Source organism: Marmota flaviventris, chromosome 9, assembly GCF_047511675.1.
Source record: "Marmota flaviventris isolate mMarFla1 chromosome 9, mMarFla1.hap1, whole genome shotgun sequence".
Classification (NCBI taxonomy): Eukaryota; Metazoa; Chordata; class Mammalia; order Rodentia; family Sciuridae; genus Marmota; species Marmota flaviventris.
Window position 1 is genome coordinate 36794890 of NC_092506.1, and position 20469 is coordinate 36815358.

Below are 20469 nucleotides of genomic sequence, written 5' to 3' on the forward strand. Positions count from 1 at the left end.
ATCACCTGTTCTTTCTTTCTTTTTTGTTTTAATTTGTGTGTGTGTGTGACTTGCAATAACAGGGACACAAAATCTCTTATGTATTCATCAGAATTTTTTCAAATAGGAGAAAAAAAATCTCAAACTGGCTTAAGCAAAAGAAGAATTTATTGGATCATAGAAAGGTTTAATATAACAACCTAAATACTCATCCACAGGAGATGACACAAATACACGATGGTGTAGACATGATTTAATGAAATACTATACAGCAGAGAAAGTAAACTAAAACCACACTTTGGAAAAGAATTTTCACAGACATTATATTGAAACTAAGTAGTTGCAAAAAGAATGCATTTGAAACAGCATTGTATGTAGAATTTTTGAAGGATGCATATACATAGAGTTCACAAGTACATATATGTATCCAAAAAGGGAAATGGAGGATTGGAAGAAATAAACTCCAAGTTAAAGTGGGTGGGACAGGGATCAAGTAAGGATGCTTTGATTATGTTGGTGATCTCACAGCATCAGGTCCTCCCCTCAATCGGTTTCCTTGGGGGAGAGGATGTGCTGTGCTCCCATTAGCCTGGTTTGAGTCATGTGCCCATTTTGGGTGGATAGGAGGGGTGAGCAAGTGGGGTGGGCAGGTGGGTCAGTGACTCCCAAACCGTGTGACTGGAAGGGAGGGATGGGAGGCTCCCCAGAAAAAAAATCAAGGTGTTAGCAGAAGATGAAATAGACTTTGGATAAGTATAAACAACAGATGTCCACTCTGATTAGTGAAAAATAGAAAATTTACTGAGGATACCTTGAGGGACCTGGGAGAGAGTGTACAACAAAAACCCTACAGCAAACAACCTGGCAACGCCATTTATAACCCTCACCAAAGCCCCCTTCTCACCATGCTGACTCCTGACCCCACCTCCCCGAGTCCTTCCTCTCTCCTGTCTGTCTCCCACCTCACTCAGTACCCTCACTTTCTCACTGTCCTCTCTCACTTAAGCAAAACAAGGCAGACATGAATATTTCTTCATCTTCTGCTAAGAAAATCCTACAATCAATAGGATGCACCTATTTACAAAGCAGGAAAGTTTAGGGATTATTGTTTCTCTTGAGTATACCCTTGAGGGTCTTATGCCCATCTCAGCAATTTATCAAACCACAGCTTCCAAATCTTGACAATACTTTAACCCAGAGAAATTTCAATATAGCTGCCAGGATGATACATTTCCCCCTCCCTATTATCACTTGTATGCTTGTTTACAGAATTGAGATCATGATCATTTTATGGTTTTGTACTATGCTTTTCCATTTTTCTCAGGTTATTAATTATTCCAATAAAATCTTATTTCTCTAATGGTTATCAAATATAATATTATATGAATGCATCATAATTTTTAAGTAATCATCTATCGTCAGGCATTTAGGATGCTTCCATTTGTTATCATATTGTAAGTAATGTTGACATTAACATATGTTCATAGTCATTATGCTTTTCTCTAAGTGTTGCCTTAGGATCTATTCCTAGAATTGGAATTTCTTAGTCAATGGGGTGTGAACAATTTTATGGCTCTTGATACAGTTTGCCAAGGAGCTCTGCAGAAATACTATAACCATGTTCCCTCTTCTAGTAGTGCAAAAGAGTAGAATAAGTTCACTCATAATTTCTAAACATTTCTTTCTATGCCCGTTGGTACAATACTTACTGAGCTCTGATAAACCATAAAGAGTCCCATTGTAATCACAATAGTGACATGGTACTTCTGCTAGAGTAAGTGTTGAACACTTTAAGGAAAAGCACAATATGTAGTCTTGCTTTCTGTTTGACCTTACTTTTCACCTACCCAGTTTCTGAGCCCCACAACTTACAAGTCATCTTTGATTCCTCTCTTTTCCTTACCACCCCATATTTAATGTTGAGTCAGTTCCAATCACTTCTACTTCCAACATGCAACCTGAATCTACCAGCTGCTTATCATCTTCTTGGCTACCACGTTAAGTCAAGCTACCTTCAGCTCTAGCGTCTAGCAGCCAAAATGATCTCTTCAAAACACAAAGCAATGAAGGCATCTTGAATAGCACAGAGTAACTGCAGGAGAAGTCAGAGTAACTGTTCTTCCTTCTCCAGCCTCATCCTGGTATCTCCCTCTCCCTGGCAAGGCTTTGGCCGTCCTTCCTTCTGCTCTTGAAGCACGTGAAGTGTTTTCCCACTTCAGGGCCTTGTACTCCCCAGATCTTTACGTGGCTGTTTCCTTCATGTTCTTTAGATCTCAGCCCAAATATCCTCTCCACAGCCAATCTTCCCTGGCTGTCCAATCTAGTGTCCCAGGTTACTTCATCACTTCACCCTGCTTCATTTTCTATATTGTATCTTTGTCTGAACTAACCCTAATCTTTTCCCCCGCATTTTTATGATTGCATTATAATTATGCACACTGGTGGGGCCGATGGTTACATATTTGCACAGGCACACAACATAGCCAGACAATTTGGCCAATACTGTTCCCTACTATTTCCTCATTCCCAATCTTCCTCCCTTACCCTAATCTTAATCTTTTGCTGTTGATATTTACTTGTTTATTTTTTATATTATCCTGCATGATATGTGAACTACATGAAGGCCAGAGAATTTTTTTTTTTTTTTTTAAATCTGGTAGGCTTACTACTATGTCCCAGAGGCTAGTTCAATGCCAGGCACATGATAGGTTTATTTTTACTCCCTCTCTCTGTTGCTTCCCTCCCTTCCCCCCTAATGCTACTGTTTTGATGTGTCTATCATCTAGAAGTTTTAAAATTCTTACACCTCCTAGGACCCTCTCCCTCCAGTTTCCTTGTCCCTCTTACATTTTCTGTTTCCCGTCGCCAGCATCATTATTCTAAAGCATTCCTGATGGACTAGGGATCTAGCTCAGTGACAGAGTACCTGCCTAACACACACAAACCCCTGGGTTTGATCCTCAGAACTGCAAAAATATGTAAATAAACAAACAACAACAACAACAACAACACCTGAACACGATACCTCATGACTTCTGAAAGAAGGTCCAAACATCTTAACAGGATTCTTCAAGACCCTCTATGCTTTAACCCAATCTACCACTTTAACCCAACGCTCTACCGGAGTTACCTCCCTAGTCTACTGAACGTGAATCAATAAACAATTATCCAAAGCATAAAACAATTATCCAAATGCTGAAAAGGAGGTATTATATGTTATAATGCAAATCCTTAGAACAAGAATAACAAACATGTCCACCACAACTCCAACCACTGAGTTGTCGTAGACTTAGGTTTAGTGTGCTATGGGTTGACATAACACGTGTCATATAAGGCATGCTAAATGTATTCTTTTTCAATTTAGTTTTTAAAAATAACTTTCAGTTATAGAATGAAGGACACAATGGAGCTGGGAAACAGGGAATGAGGGAAGAGTTATAAAGAATCAAATGAATGGTAACTCATCCCCTGATCTGAAGAATGATGCTGGTCTAGAAGTGTAGTTTTCTAGAAAGGAGTAAAGACTTTGGAATCAAATACATCTCCTTCCAAACACCAGGTTTGCCACTTCTTAGCTGCCTAAGCTCTAGCAACTAACCACCTTAACTCTCTCTGGACCTTTGTTTCTTTAACTGAATGGGGACACCCATCCAAGAGGATGCTGTGACGATTAATGAAAGTATGCAAATTCACAAGCTTAGGGTGTGGCTCTTCCCTGGCTTCCAATAGATCTTGGGTCCCCTCCCTTCTCATTGGCTAGAGGAGCACTTGATATCTCCCTTACCTCATATGGGGGTGACTGCAACACCTCTAGTGACAGAGAAAAGCAACAAGCTGGCCATGCTCCCCAACTGAAAGGATGCTCAACATTGAACCCCAAAGACAAGACTTTCAGGGTCAGGTTTTAGCAATGAAGGACTACGCTTATCTGAACTTCCGGTAGCCCCTCTTTTTATAGAGTAAATAGGCTACTGAGCAACTCAGCCCATTGAATACTCAAGGAAATTCCCCACCTGCCCATGAGCAAGACTCACCTGAGGCTCTGTACAGCCAAGCAGGAAGGGAGACAGTAAAAATAGCACACATGCCAATCCATTTCCTGAAATCTCACCTCTGGAGCTTACATTACCTGTGAATTAGTCATAACTCTGTCACACTTAACTTTCTGATCATAAGAATAAAGCCATTTCCATTTCCCATCTCTCTGCTGGACTTCTAATTAAAAAAAAAAAAAAACCCACATGCACGCACATTTTCCCCAAAAAATATCTGTTCTTGGATTGAATGTTTTTAGATCTTTCATGCCTCAAACACAGTCCCTCTCTAGCACCCACCATCGTGAGATTTGTTCATAAAATAAGAAACTTTTAGCACTGAGAAGCACATGCAGCTGGCTCGGATGCTCTCAATATCATTCCCGATGGCTTGCAATGTTACTGCAAATAGGGGACGTGATGTAAGCTACAGAAGGACTTCGGTGAGCCCTCGCTTTACAGATGAGAATACTGAGGCCAGAGATGAAAAAGGGTTTTCGAAGATGAGACAGGAAGGCAATAACAGAGGAACTTTCTAGTTCATTTCTTTTCTATTACACCATATGCATGATTCCATGGGCCTTAAATATGTTTCTCATTTTCACATTGCACTACTTGGGAAAGGCAAGTGACTTGTTAATCACACATTACCGATGGCTAACATTTACTGAGCCCTCCCTAGGGCCGCTGTTGTTTTATATGCATTATGCTATTTGATCCTTACCAGAGCCCCAGGCAGCCTGGTTATTATCTCCATTTTGTGGATAAGAGAGCTAAAGACTAGAGGGGGTGGATCACTCACCTAGAGTGAATAACTACAGTCGTAAGGTGAAGTGGGGTTGAGCCCAGAAAGTTCAACTTGAGAGGCCTAGTGCCAACCTACTACTTGATCCTATTTCCTGTCTAGGAGGTCTTTCTTAGTGGTTTGTCCTTCAGAGCCTGTAGATATCTAGCAGGGAACAAATCGGTAGATGGAAAACATATTGTGCTGGAGGTCAAGGCCAGTGACCATGCTAAGTCGGTGCAGATGGTGCAGTCAAGGGATGCAGGGAGGCAATGGGCCCATGGGCTCAGGGCTGCCAGCACTGGGAGTAGTGGGAAGGCAAGACCTCTAGCATCACTTGTCCCATCTGCACTTGTCCCATGGTCTAACACACAAGAGCGGACAGCTAACTACAAGCCACAGCACTAGTTCAGCTCTAGGGTTTTCTTTGTCAACAAGGGGAGCCTCTATGGCTGTGCTCAGGGATATTAAAACTGTATTCCCAAGATGCTGAGGCATCTGTCTTCTTTGTTTCTGTATAGTCTCTCCAGAGAAAGCAACAGTTTATCCCTTCAAGCACCTTCTCTGCACCCTGCCAATGGACCTCATCCTCTTTTCAAATCATTTTTCCTGCTTACATTAGAAAGAAGGGAGGTTGACTGGATAAATACATGCAGGGAGACAGAGTCCTGACGTGGTCTTGACAGTGCAGACCGGTTTTGCTTGTTTAGGTAGCTGAGCTACTCATCAGAGAGCCTGGGCTCTCCTCCTCTTTCTATCCTATCAGTTTTTCTGAGCACCACCTTCTCAAAGTGTGAGCTCCAGGGCATCCAGGATAGAAATGCCCACCTGTCAGGTTGGACACTCCTCAAGCTCTGGGTTTTGATGACAGGGTAGGAGCTGTAATCGCAAAAATGGAGGCAGGGACCCAGACACCACGCTGGTTGGCGGTAAGGGAAGAACTAGAGGAGAGAAGGAGAAGCAGGCAGCAGCGCTCAGGAAAGGTGCTGGAGATAAGTCAGTGCTAGAAGGCCGGAAGAGCACCGAGGGGCACATTTTGTCATGAGACATTTTCTCTTTGCTGAGCAGCTAGGGCTTGAGAGCTTGGATTTTTTTAGACCCTTCATTCCCTGACATCTTATAGTCTCAGAACCACCAGGAACATTTCTCCACTGAGAATAATAAGCAGTGAATATCAAAGTCTATTTAGCTAGAGATTGGTAGTCTTGAATTCTGAACACACACGCAGGTACATTTACACACACACACACACACACACACACACACACAATGTCATTAATGATGCTTGAACAGGAATATTACCCCAAAGCTCTGTAGACTAAGAAAGCATCTAGAAAACACCTTGAAACAACTAGAATCACATTTCCTGTCAAGAATAAAGAAGCGGGCTTGTTCACTAAATTAAGATTCAAACCCACCTGCACAAGCTATAAAAGATGGCAGGAAGGAGAAACAGCAGAGGTAAACATCAAGTTTAGCATGGGGGTCCAAACATTAAATTTCCCACCACACAGAGTCTTTGCAGCAGGTTCCAGGGCGTACAATATCCAGCAGAGCCACAGAGCAGCTCGGGCTGAGCTCATAGAAAAATGTTTGCATATGTGAATCAGGCTGGCTCAGAAGCGTTCAGGGATGAAAACCTCTGCTTCCGACCACACGTTGGCTATGTACTCTTACATACCATCTTCAATGGGAGTCCGGAGTGTAATGGAAAGTACCTGGACAGATCTAGACTCAAAGCCAAGTTCAACTTACCATCTTGAAGAATTTGGGCAAGTTACCTCTGAGCCTCTGTTTTTAAGCTGTCCCAAAATATGCTTCCCTTGCCTGGTTGTTGTAAGTAATAAAGATAATGTATGGCCACACTTCTCAGATTAGGCTGGCAAATTCTTAGGAGTATTTGGCAGTCTGCTTGGGAGTATGGGAGGCCATGGCATAAACACAGGGCATGTTCCCAGTGTTTCTATTTTACTCAATGGCAAATCACTTGCAACCTATTTTTACATTAAGCCAAACAGGGAGCTATTATTGAGTAGAAAGAAAAATCTGCTGCCATTTTTTAAAGCTCGAAATGGTAAAGAACTTCCAGTATAGCAGACAGCTTCTGCGTGGTCTATACCCCTAGTTTCTTGGAAATATATATTCACACTCTCTGTCTTCAGGGTACATTGGCAGAAAATTGGGGAAGCTTTCGTGCACATAAAATACCTAGCATGGAGTCTAGCCCATGGGTAATTTGTTGATAACTAGTAAATGCCACTGTTTGGAATTTCTGGAATATAATCATCCCTTTGGTCCCTGGTCCCTGGAATATAATCATCCCTTTAGGCCCCACATGTGTGTAGGGTTAGGTCCAGTGAGAACCTCCTTTTTAAGAAGGACACAATCAAACTGGAGTGTGTCTACACCACTGGATGATGGACAGGTTGGTTAGAGGTCTGAAAATACTATTCTGTGAGAAATAACTATTTCGGAGAGGGTCTTTGTACTAGGGAGAAGAAAACACACAGATTTTTTCAAAATCTGAGGAGCTTACAGGAGAGAGATTGAAGAAACATCCTGAATAAACAGATATGACCAACCAAGTTGGAATAAATAAAGAGAAGATGAAAATGCCATAGAAAGAAACATTTTTAACATTTGAACTCTCGCCGTAGGAAGCAGATTACCGTGGTTAAGAATTTGGACTCTGGAGTCAGACTAATGGGGGGGGTCGAATTATGACTTTGACCTGAAACAGCTCCATGAATTTTGAGCAAGTTCACCCTCTTTGGCTCCGTTTCCTCACCATGAAGTGAAGATAATAGTGAGACACTCCTCACAGGATTATGAGGTTAACTAAAATGTGTGAAGTGCCTATACGGTGCCTGGCACATAGTAAATGCTCAAAACATTACTTGTTGCAGATGTTGACAAGTTATACATATAGAGGTTATTGGGGAACAGCGTAACTTGAAGCCATGAATATTATAATACTATTCAAAGAAAGAACATACAGAAAGAAGAAAAGAGAATCAAAGAAAAGTATACCCTGCTTACTATTTTGAATGTATATAGCCAAAAAGTAGCCCCAAATTTAACTAACTGGGGCTTAATTCATTAATAAGTCATTTTACAATCTTATGTAATAAAATTCATGAAGGTAGATGTTTCTGAAGCAAGTTCAGAGTTCAGTGTTGTCATCAAAGACCCAGGATCTTTCTATTTTCTATTCTGTCACTCTTTGCACATTTAATTTTTATCCCCAGCTTTTTGCCTCATCATCTCAAAATGGCTGCCAAGCCTACACACCATGCCATCAACTAACCATGCTCAAAGCAGGAATATAAATTTAGGACAGATGGTTTTTCAGTTTGTGAGATTCTGTCTTTCCACATGGAAAAAAAAAATCTTCTTCTAAGCCCTGTAGCAGATTTGTCCTTATGTCCTATTGACTATACCTGGCTTGTAAGCAAATCACCAATGAAAGACAATGAGGTTATATTCCTGTTTAAACCCACCATAATGTATAGCCCAGATCTAAGATGGAAGACTGTCTCTCTCTCTCTCTCTTTTTTTTTTAAACCAATACATCTCTAACAGTTGTGCAAAATTTAGGGTTAATGACTGCTGAGTCACTATCATTTGTCACATTTAGGCAACATCAACATTTAAGAGGTTAGGAGAAGTAAAGAAGACAGTGCCAGATATCAAGAAGGAATACCATCGAGCTGGAGGAAAATGAGAGAAAGTGCCAAGGAAACAAAAGAAGAAGCAAGCTTCCAGAAGGAAAGGAAGGTGATATTATGAGACCGTCTGATGCTTCAGCCTGCAGGTTGATCAGAGCTGACCAGATCTCCCTGAAATTACTACTGATAAACTGAGGCAGAGATATGTCAGTAGGGTGGTGGGAGCAGGAGTCAGAAGGCAGGGTTAAAAGAAGCTGAGAGAAGGGAGGGAAGACAATAGGGGAGTGGAGATTACTCTTTCTAGCAGCAGGACTTTAAAAGGAAGATTAAAGAAGGGCTGGTAGAAAGGAATGCAGCATCAAGGGAAGAATTTTTAAAAAAAAAGAAAGAAGAAACTTGCAGGTGCTCTGAGAGTCTGTGGATGGAAAGTGGAAATAAAGGGAGAGATATTGCAGAGTAGGAAAGAGAGAAAGAAAGGGGATAAAGATAGAACATGGAAGGAAGATGAGTCTGTATATTAGGCTCATGGAAGGGGCTCAGAGGGCCTTGCAGCCTGAGGAGCCTTGGGAAGGAAATGGGGAGGAAGTGTTGCTGACAAAGAGCTTTCCATAAACCATTCCCCTTAGAATTTCCAGTTCCCTGATCCAGAAGTGGAGAGGGGAAGAAAAAGGTCAACTCCCCCATCTTTCTTGGCCAAGTTTAATATTAGTCCCTTAGGTTCTAAATGCAGATGGGCACCATGGCCCCAGATAGGCATGCGGCACAATCATTTCTGCAGAAGAGACCTCTGACCCCAGGAGAGCATTTGCTGTCATTCAGCACCAGAAGGCTGGCACATAGTAAATGCTCAATACATTACTTCTTGCAGATGTTCGCAAGCTGGACATACAGATGTTATTGGGGAACAGTGTAACTTGAAGCCATGAATATTATAATACTCTTCTGCCCACCAAACCATGGCCTCTCATCCAGGGACAGCTCCTGGCACCACCTCCAGCAAGGGTCCTCGGTGATGGCCTTACTTTTTCCAGTAGGTGAGGTCTCAGGAGGTTCTAATTAAAAGATATAATTTTTCTGTCCATTCCCAGACATGTTTAGGGAACATGCCCAACCTGCCCAAGTCAATACCAGACCCTCTTCCTCAGGTAAGACGCCTTCAGCCCAGTGCTCCAATAAAATAACCATAACTCAGACAAAATACCCCATCAGTATTAGGAACCATTGACAGAATTGGAATCAAAATGCAGTTGAAAACCAATGTTGTTGCAAATAATACAGTTTTTATATGTTGGCCTGGAAGTCCTTTAAGAATTTTTGTTTGTTGTTTGTTTCTTTGGCTAAAATTTTATTCCTTCAAAATACAGTGTACTTAAAATGAATTACAGTGCATGTTTCATAACATCTAGATTATTTTGCCATATGTTTCCATCCTCCCAACAATCCTGGGAAATAAATGGTCACTGTCTCTCTTTCAAAGTCAACCAAGCAATGACACAGAGAAGTAATAAAACGCACCCAAAGTCACGCAGCTAAGAATTACAGTGAGAAACCAGGTGTGATGGCGCATGCCTGTAATCCTAGCAGTTCAGGAGACTGAGGCAGGAGGATGCAAATTTAAAGCCAGCCTCAGAGAAAGTGAGGCGCTAAGCAACTCAGTGAGACCCTGTCTCTAAATAAAACACAAAATAGGGCAGGGGATGTGGCTCAGTAGTCAAGTGCCCCTGAATTCAGTCTCTGGAACCCGCTCCCCAAGAAAAGAGAATTACAGTGAGGATCTTGACCCAGGCATCCTTACTTCCTTTTTTTTTGTTTTGTTTTGTTTTTTTGTTTTTGTTTTTGTTTCAGTTTTCTCATGTTGAAAAACTGGAGGTGATAACTAAATTACATATGAAGACTAAATAAAATGAAGCATCTAAAAGTGGCCTCTTGTTAGGAAAAAGACTGGAACAGGTAATAGAGAAATGGTTGAGAAATTCCTGCAGGGGAGCAGTAGGCTATGGTGTTGGAAGGCTTAGAAGGCATCTCGGCTAAGATTCTTGCAAAAAAAGTGTAAACTGATTCTAGGTAAGTGAAGCAGCAAAGAAAACTTCTGGCCAGGCCTTGAATGGCTCTCAGACTCAGTGGGAAGGATGGAGAACTTGGTTTGGACAAGAGGCAGGAGCTTAGGGAATCTGAGTGGCCATGCCCACATCCGAGGGCACGTCTCAGGAAGTCTGATTGGGCTGAACACAGCCCCTGTTCAGCGACCTCTGCACTGCTGAACCTGCGACACCCTACTTGATCACCCAGGTGAGTTCTAGATGTCAGTTGGTTCCTTGTACACTCTGGTTAGGAGTATCTCATTGCCCATCACATCTATGCTGTTTCCAGAAGGGAGGAGAGCAATTATCCAGCTTCTTCCAATTCCATAGACTTACATAGAATTCCCCAATTATGGGAGGGAACTTCAGATTCTGGGCAGCAAATGAAATGGTAGATGCTCACTGCAGGTTGTCTGTTTAAATTATATGTTCCCTTCATCTGATTCATTTTCCTGTGGAACTCATATTACACTTTCTCATCTTTAACTGGTGGGCTCCTCCGACTGGAATATTTTCATGTCCTGACACAGCAATCCCTTTCTCATGCTTTTAGCAATTCTGTCTCTTTCTGAAAATACCCTGGATTTGATTCGTGATTCCCCAACTGTCCAAATCCTACTTGTTGAGAACTAAGAATCTGGTGTGTTTATTGAACACTGTTGAATTAATTCTACCCCTTCCAAGAACTCTGATGAGTCTGGATCTCACTGACAACAACCCAGACCCAGAGGTCTCCGTTCCCCATCTCAACCCCTATCCTGGCCCAGACCAAAGCATATCATCTAGTTTTCAGAGTGAATGACTGGAACACCACATTGTTGGTTTGTTAATTAATTGATGGACATGGGAATGCCGGCAGAGGTCCAGGAAATCAGTTTCTAGTGTACCACCAAATTGATAAACATGTATGAGCAAACACTTCTATTTCTCTAAGCTGTTGCTTTTTAATAAATAGGTTAGATGAGATCTGTGGTTTCCAACTTGGGTTGATTAGAGTCACCTGGGGTGGGGTAGGAGTCAAAAATTAAATTTCCATGGCCCTACACAAACCTTCTGGATAAGCTCTTTCAGAAGAGTCCAGAATCTGTGGAGGTTTGCCATTTTCATTTTTCTGTTGTGAGTTCGCCAAGTTACTCTGATAAGAAGCCAGGTTTGGTCAGCCTGAACTGGGACATTTCTTGTCCCTGTTAGCTTTACTAGTGCAGTACACGTGCAAAGCAGTGAAGGATTCCATTTCTGGGGTCAGAGAGCATCTCATTCTGATTTTGGTTCTGTTAACTCTCTAGCTCTGAAAAGACCTGGCATTTCTAAGCATCAAAAATGGGGATGTTACACGAACTGTCCCATAGGGTCTTTGCAAAGGTTCAGCGTGATGAGGCATTTGGTGCTCTGAGCCCAGTGCCTGGCCCCGTGATCGACACTCACGAATTCTAGATGAATTATTATGGGGACAAAGCGAGGAGAAGTCAGGCATCCGGCTGGTAAGCCTGTGTTGGGGGAGGCTCGAGGAAAGCTGGTGGAAACATGACTTTCTTTTTTTTTTCTGTTTTTGTACTTGATTTAACTGTACAAAAATATAACTGATGAACTTAAAATGTTCAGGATGTTGGCGTCTTCCCCCCCCCCATTTTTTTTTGGCAGCAGTTTGATGTGTTCCCAATGAGGAACATCTCAGCAGCCCTAACCAGTAACTGACTGGCTTCTGTGTCTTGGCTCAGGCCTGAATGTGGTCCATCGTAAGCTGCTTCTCCTCAGTGACTCAGCATAGTAGGCCCTTTTTAATTTCTCTCTCATTCCCCAGCCAAGAAACTCCCCCACTTCTCTCCGCCGTATGCTACTGAGATGGCACTTTGTATCATCTACTGGGAGATAACACAGTTAAATTGATGCCGGGAACCTTATAAGGGTATAAACGCTTCTTTGCAGAATGGACGTCATGATAGCAAACCAAGGGCTGGTGCCAATAATAGATTTCCTTGGGTTTCTTTTTTTCTTTTGCATATTCCTCGGAGCTCTTTGAGGGGGACTGAAATGACATGGCAGCCCTGAAATAGTCCAGGGAGTCAGACTGAAGAAGGAGTCTTGAGCAGGCAGGCAAACCAAATACAGCCCACATCTTCTCGGCCCAAATTTGTCTCTTGGGCCTTTTTTGTGGCCCTTAATTAGAGCAGCAGGAAGATGGCTTTGATGCTAGTCAGTTTCAAGGCCTATCATCTGTCACGTGACCCTGGGCCGGTTACGTACTTTTTGAGCCTTGGATCCTTGTCTTTATTATGAGAAAGCGTGTAACCATAAAATGAGGTACGACTGTAAAAACCACCTGACACATAGTAGGGATCCAGAACGTGTTAGCACCTTGAGCATTTTTTTTCTTTCCTATAATAGCTCCAAGTTGGCAGAATCAGTTTATTTCAAATGTGCAGCTTCCACAAAGGGGTGATTCTGGTTTGTTCCAATGAAAAATAATTCAATTCCCCAAGAAAGCCTTTGGGACATGCTGTGTGGGGTAGTAAAGATACACTCAGCTAAGAGTCAGATTCAAACCCTAGTCCTGTTTTGTAACTTACCATCTTGTGTCCTTGAATGTGTTATTTGGTTTTCACATCTACCAAGGACTTCCTATGTGCTAAGCTCTGTACTGAGCCATGAGTAGGCCTTCTGATAATCTCTATAAGGTAGAAATGACTCTTCTTGCATTATACAAAAGAGAACAAAAGGGCAGAAAAATTCAACAACTTGCCCAAGGTCATCTAGGCCATCAAGGGTGAATCTTGAATTTGAACCTAGTTCTGCTTGACCGCAGACTCCAGGCTAGTAATCATCATGATACTTGACTGCTGCTTCCTGTTTCTGAGCTCATTTTCCTCATCAGAAAAAAAAAAAAAAACTATAACAATATAATTCATTTCTATCCACCTCCAGATAATTCCAGAGATAAACATATAAAATCATGAATTGAAGGGGCTTTATACATTAAAAGGACAATTTAAGGTAAAGAATTCGTCTTATTATTATAAAGATAGTACAGGTCTGTTGGTTTCTACAAAACAATCCTTGTCCCCGGTGGAGGCAGGATCCAAATCATAATGTGCTCCATTCTTGTCTGCACTCAGCCATGTGAGACCGAGAACAAGGTGGCTTTTGCAGATGCATGATCGTATATTGAGTAGGGTAGAGTACACACTAAATCTGTATTTATACTCGGGAAACCACGCTGTGCTTAAATTAGCACTTGAAGAATAAAAGCTTCTCCAAGATAGGCTGCCCTTCTAAGCAACACAGACTAACATTTCTATCGCTACAGACAACAGTATTCTGAAATCAGTAACAAGAAGCCTTGGCTTCATCCTAAATCCTCACCCACTCCTCTCTGATCACACCTCCCAACCCCACACCCCTAGCAACCAGCATCCATCTTAAATTAAAGCTCTTTTCCAACATTTGTGTCCCAACAATGTATGAATAATAGAGACAATTAGAGATTTTTCAGGATCTCCTGATTTCTTTGATGGTTTATTCTGCAGAAGTCACAACATTTGTCACAGAAGGACCCAGAGGCATTTAATTAATCAGAGACACCCAAGGCATCATTGTGTTGGCAAAGGAATCAATTTCCCAAATTCAGAAAAGCCACAGAAATAGCATTCAAGCTTTGTTCTGAGGGTCATTTCTAGTCCTTCTGCCTGGTGACCCCAAAATTCCACCTGGCCACCTCCTTGGGCTTTGAACAGGTCAGCATATTCTCTAGGGAGTTCGTGCTTGCCTGGACCTTTATTCTCATGCATACATTCATGCATACCCCACATATTCAGGCATGCACACTGTGCACACCACCAATTCCCATGGAAACCAAACAAGAGGGAAAAATCGAAAGGCAGTGCAGAAACTACAGAAGAGCTCTCTTTTCCCTGATTCTCCACAGATCTACGGCTCGAAGGTACTTCTCAGATTTCCGTAGGTCTGTGAGCATTCTGTGTTATTTAATTTACAGATGAAAGGTGATTTCTTTAAGTTGAAATAATCAAATAATTGAGCATTATAGTGAATCCCTAAGAAAGATACTAATTCTAAAATAACCATGCAGCCACTGGAGTAGGTTTTTAATCCAAAAATTACCTGTTCCCCATAAAATAGCATTGGTGAGGAACACAAGAAGAAGAGATAATGACAAAAATATGAATATTAAACACTTTCCTTGCTTTCTAGGTAGATGTTACTTGATAAAGTTTATCTAAACAATGGGAAATTGTGAGATCTGTAAAGGATAAGACTTCTAGGTACTAAAAGGAGAAAATTCTTTAAATATAGTTATGGAAAAAAGAAAAAAAGGATTGCAGAGCTACATTGCTATATTAAACCACTTAGGTAGAAATAATTATGTGAAGAAAAAGTGTGCTTTTACTTATATTTATATACACTTTTGGAAAAAAATTGAGAAATGAACCTAATGATTTTCAGTGATTATATCTGTGAGGATTATGAAGTCATTCATTTTTGTAAAATTTTTTAAAGTGTGAGAATCTACTATAATTATAAAAATAAAAAAGGATAAAGGTAAGCACAATTATCTTCCTTTGTTCTCTGGGGACTAGTAGCCTAGAGATTTGGGGGACCCCTGTATTGACACTTATAATGGCATACGCTGGGGCCTTTATCTCCCTGAATAAGTAGATGTATCTGGAAACCCAGACAGGCCACATTCTAGCCACATCTCTTTTCTTCTATTTTTGAAAAACCAAAAAACCCACAATGACTTATGTTCATCATTTCTGGTCCAGCAGTGGCCAAGTGGGTGGGTGGCAGAGTTCCAGGACCTGATGGATGACAAGACTTCAGTGGCCAAAATGTTAAAGACCTTTCCTTCTTCTTCTCCTTTTGTGGGTTTTTTTCCTCTTTTGTGCTGGCAAAACACGTCTACTGGATTGTAATAATGGGCCATCCGTCATGAGCCTGCCATGCTACTGAGTGTACTGCCAAGGACCAGTCCTCCTGTCCAGGGCGCACACTGGGTCCTCCTCAAAAGAATGGCATCTGGAACATATGAAGTATTTTGACTGAGAAGAAATACAGGGGTGGAGGGGGGCACGGCACTTGATCTGAGGTTTCCCTTAATATAATTTTCTAGCAGAATTTTTGACTAAAGAAAGGGAGACCCCCACCTTGAGCAGACAAGAAGTGATCATGGGTTAAAATGGGACTGACTAAAAGTAGCCACAGTTAGTGTTTTAAAGTCTTTCATAGTGAGTATCTGCTGGTGGATCTACAGAAAACACATGCATCCTCTTTCTCCAAGGGTCACCAAGGTGTTGTTCTATAACATCTTCAACAACTTTCCCATGCTGGGATGAGCACCTGATCCACCAGGGCCAATCAGATTTTCCTGAGAACTGTGAGTGGGATTCAGATTCAACAATGTAGTTTTCAGAGTAGGGATAACAAGCTCAAGGGACAGGAGCAGTGGGCTAGTTCTTCAGAAGAGATAAATGCAGAGCAGATTTCCAGAGAAAAATGGCTGTGAGATATGACAGACACACACTGCCTCTCTGAATCTTAGCTCTTGGGTTCATTAAGGTCTTTTGTATTCCGAAAAGCAATCCCTATTTGCTTACCACAGTTTGAATGGGTTTCTTTTAGTAGAAAGTAAAAGAGTCTTAACTTAGGCAACATGTGACAAAACTGGAGATCCAAATGAACCTGTGTATCAAGGCGAGTACTTTTAGTGGCTGAACCCTTGATCAGGTATCACTGTTGATCAAGCCAATTCAAAACTTTTTCTCTAAATATACCTTTCAAAATCAGTATCTGAGCCTATCTTTTGCTCATTTTCATTATCATATAATTTAATCACTATGTTTATTATATGTTTATACTTCAGACCTTGCGGTGACTGCATTTACCTAAACTAATTGTATTAATTATCACAACAAAGAGGTAGGTCCTATTAGTATCCCCTTTTTATAGATGACCAAACTGAGATTTAGTGATATAATTTGCTGAAGGTCTCACAGTAAGCAATGGTGACAGCATTGAGAAAGTGGGTCTATGTGACTTAAAATCAATGAACTCTGATTTTAAGTGATGCTGATCTGCCTCACATCTTTTCCCTGAAATCTCTCTCATTGTAGGTTGGATTGATTATGACAAACAAGGACTACCATGACATCTGGTTGATGTTAAAAATCACAGACATCCTCCAAGGTCTGAGATTTGCTACCATCATGCAAGTCAAAAAATGTGCCGATGGTACAGCCACTTTGGCAAACAGTATGACATTTCCTCAAAAAATTAAACATAGAACTGTATAATCCAGAAATTCTACACTGGGCATATACACACACAAAAAAATTGAAAGCAGAGACTTAAATAGGTATCTGTATATCAAAATTCATAGCAATATTATCCATAATTGTCAAGAAGTAGAAACGACCCAATGGTCCATCAATGAATGAATGAATGAATGAGCAAAATGTGTCATATGCATAAAATGGAATATGAGACTTAAAAAGAAATGAAATTCTGACACATACTACAAAGTATATAAACCTTGAGGACATTAGGCCAAGTGAAATAACCTAGACATTAGAAAACAAATATTGGGATTCCTCTTACATGAGATATCAGAAGGAGTCCAATGCAAAGACACAGGAAATGGAAAGGTGGTTGTTGGGCTTGGGGAAGGAGGAAAAAGGAAGTTATTGCTCAGTTTGAGAAATTTTGAAAGTTCTGGAGATGGATGGTTGTAATGCTTGTACGACAATGAGAATGTACTTAAAGCAAACGAACTGTGCGCACACGCACAAAGGTTCAAATGGTAAATGTCATGTTATACTATTTCACCACAATTAAAAATGGGTGTGTTGTGAGTTGAACTGCTATAAAAATTGATATGGCCACGTCACTATAGTATGCTACATAGTATGTGGCCACATCACTATAGTATGATAGATGCCCTTCAACAGATGAATGAATAAGGAAAATGTGGTTTATATACACACTAGAATATTTCTCAGCCTTAAATGAAGAATGAAATGATGGCATTTGCAGGTAAATGGATGGGGCTGGAGAATTACATGCTAAGTGAAATAAGCCAATCCCAAAAAACCAAAGACCAAATGTTTTCTCTGATAGGTGAATGCTAATTCACAATAAGGGGTGGGGACACTAGGGAAAAGTACTTCAGATTAGGCAGAGGAGAGTGAAGGGAGGGGAGGGAGTATGGGGGTAGGAAGGATATAGAATGAATTGGACATTGTTACCCTATGTACATATATGATTGCATGACCTGTGTGATTCTATAACATGTACAATCAGAATGAAAAGTTACACTCCATTTATTATGAAGTGTCAAGATGCATTCTATTTTCATGTATAACTAATTAAAACAAATTTTGAAAATGAAATCTAAAACAAGAAAATGAGTGTGTTGTAAGCTCTGTCCTATACTGGAGTTCCTGGGTAGCAGTTTTGGACAAATTACATTCAATTTAATTCCACAGCTATTTCCTGTGTGCCTCTTATATGTCACGCCTGCTAGAGGATCATGCAGAGGATTTAGGGATTAATGATACTTGGTCTGACCTCCAGGACCTCACAATCTAGAAAGATCTCAGGCAGCACACAAGTACGAGACCAAATGTGATAAAACCATAAATAAGAAGCAGATATCCTGAAAGACCCAGAACTCAGGGGAGACTTCATTATCAACTTGACTTCTGAGAAGGGCCTTAGTCTGTGGGGAGTGTTGAATTCTGAACAGAGGGGACACGGGTTAAGGCTGTGAGCCAGTCTGAGAAGTACCAAGTGGAGAAAGGAATAAAAATCATGGCAGAGGCTGGAAACCGTGACATGTACCTATACTCCCAGCTCTTTGGGAGGCTAAGGCAGGAGGAGCACAAGTTTAAGGTCAGATTCAGCAACTTAGCAAGACCCTGTCTCAAAATAAAAATTTAAAAAGAGTTAGGGGTATAAATCAGGGGTAAAGCATCACTGGGTTCAATCCATGATATGGGAGGTCAGGGTGAGGAATCAGGGAAGATTCAAATTTAACATTTATTGAGACCTACTACCTGTAGGACACAGGCACAGTATTACATGTATTTCATTTTATTTTCATAGTAGTCACAGATAGTAATTATAGAAGACATTCCTGGTCTCTTACCTAACAGCCTTTCCCCTTTGTCCCTTCTTGCCATTGATCTCTGATTTAGTTTTGGGTATTCCCACTGGACAGAAATGTGCTGGTGGATCCCGTTCCCCCCTATCAGCTCAGAGAATGAGTCTTCATTAGTCTAAGCTGGTGATAGTAATTCCATTCCTGTCAACATACATTGAGCTAAAGGCAAGACAGAATTTGAACAAAAAAGGAATCCTTCCCTGGATGTCTGCCAGAAGACTGGTAGAAAGGCTTTTATTCTCTGATTAAAAAATATAAAAACCTCACAAAGAGAAAGACCTCTCTTTAAAGCCTTTGGCGCATTTAAGAGCTTGAAGCCTGGGACTATGGTGGCTTTCTTGGGACCATAAACACAAGAGTCTAAAGATGAAACCAACCCTCTAAAGACAACAATAGAGAAAGGGAAGGTGATGACTGAATCCTAAGAGTTAACCTATATTCCCTTCCCTATCTTCTTCAGTTATTTTTTTAAGACATTTAAGCCGCTTTTATGTTGGATCTTCAGTAAATGGCAGGTGTTTTTGTTGTTGTTTGTTTGTTTGTTTTGTTTTGTTTGTGCCAGGGATTGAACCCAGGGTCGCTTAACCACTGAACTACATCACCAGCCCTTTTTTCTTTTCTTTTTATTTTTGAGATAAAATCCTGCCAAATTACTTAGGGCCTTACTAAGTTACTGAGACTGGCTTTGAACTTGCAATCCTCCTGCCTCAGCCTCCCAAGTCAGTGAGGTGACATGCCATGTGTGCCACCATGCCTCAAAGCAGTTAGAATTTTACATATGAATTTCCGAGTAGGTAAGAGATGAGTTGTCTGTAAGTTAAAGATCAAGTTATCTGCTTCCGGGTTGGAAGAACACTGGACTTGCAAGTTGAGATTAAAATAGTAGTTTGAAAACTCAAAAGCCAAAATGAAGAAGGTGTGAGCAAGTGGATCGCTGAATCTGGCAATCCTTCTGGGGCTGTGTGAGTAGCTCAGGAATGTAAAGCATCAGTCACGTTATTTTAGAGTCACACTTCAGTTCACATGACCCTGGGGGAGGGAAAGTGATGGTGTTTCTGTGGTGACTCAGTCCTCACCCTCGAAAACTCAAGGAACCCTCAATATGCCCTTGTAGGCAACCTTCCCTCTGCCAGGGCTGTGTTTATAGAGGCCCTGCTTTAAAGTCTCGTTCTTCTTTACGCTTGACTTGTTCCAATGGCTCCCACCTCCTCCACTCTCACCATGAGGGGGGCCAAATGTCATTCCACCCTCTCCCTCTGCCTCCCACACATTTCCAGGCCTTAGAAGCAGTCACCAAGGTGGATGACCTCCCTCACTAGTATTTTTACCACCCATTGATTGGTGACTAAAATTGGCTTATGTAAAAATACAACTCTCTGTGCTGGGAGAGGTTAGATGAAGGTTTCTCCATGAGGCAGCCAAGGGAGTCAAGGAAACCCGGGTTTGTATCCTGGCTCAGAGTCCATAAGCCACATGACCTAGGGCGAGTTACTTAACTCCCTGAAACTCCATTTTCATGTCTGAAGAATGGAAGCAATGTCACCTGCCCTTCTTGCCTCAGGGGCTAAGGCTAGAATCTAAAAAAAAGACAAACACAACCACTGTGTCATAAAATGGAAGATTTTACTGATCCATGGTTTTCTTTTGCTGTTCTTAAGCAGCGTCAGAAAGGTTTTGCTAACCTGAAGTCTGATGCCCAGCCCTAGAACTATTTGGGAAGTGTGGTGCACATAGTTTGAAGAAGCACAGG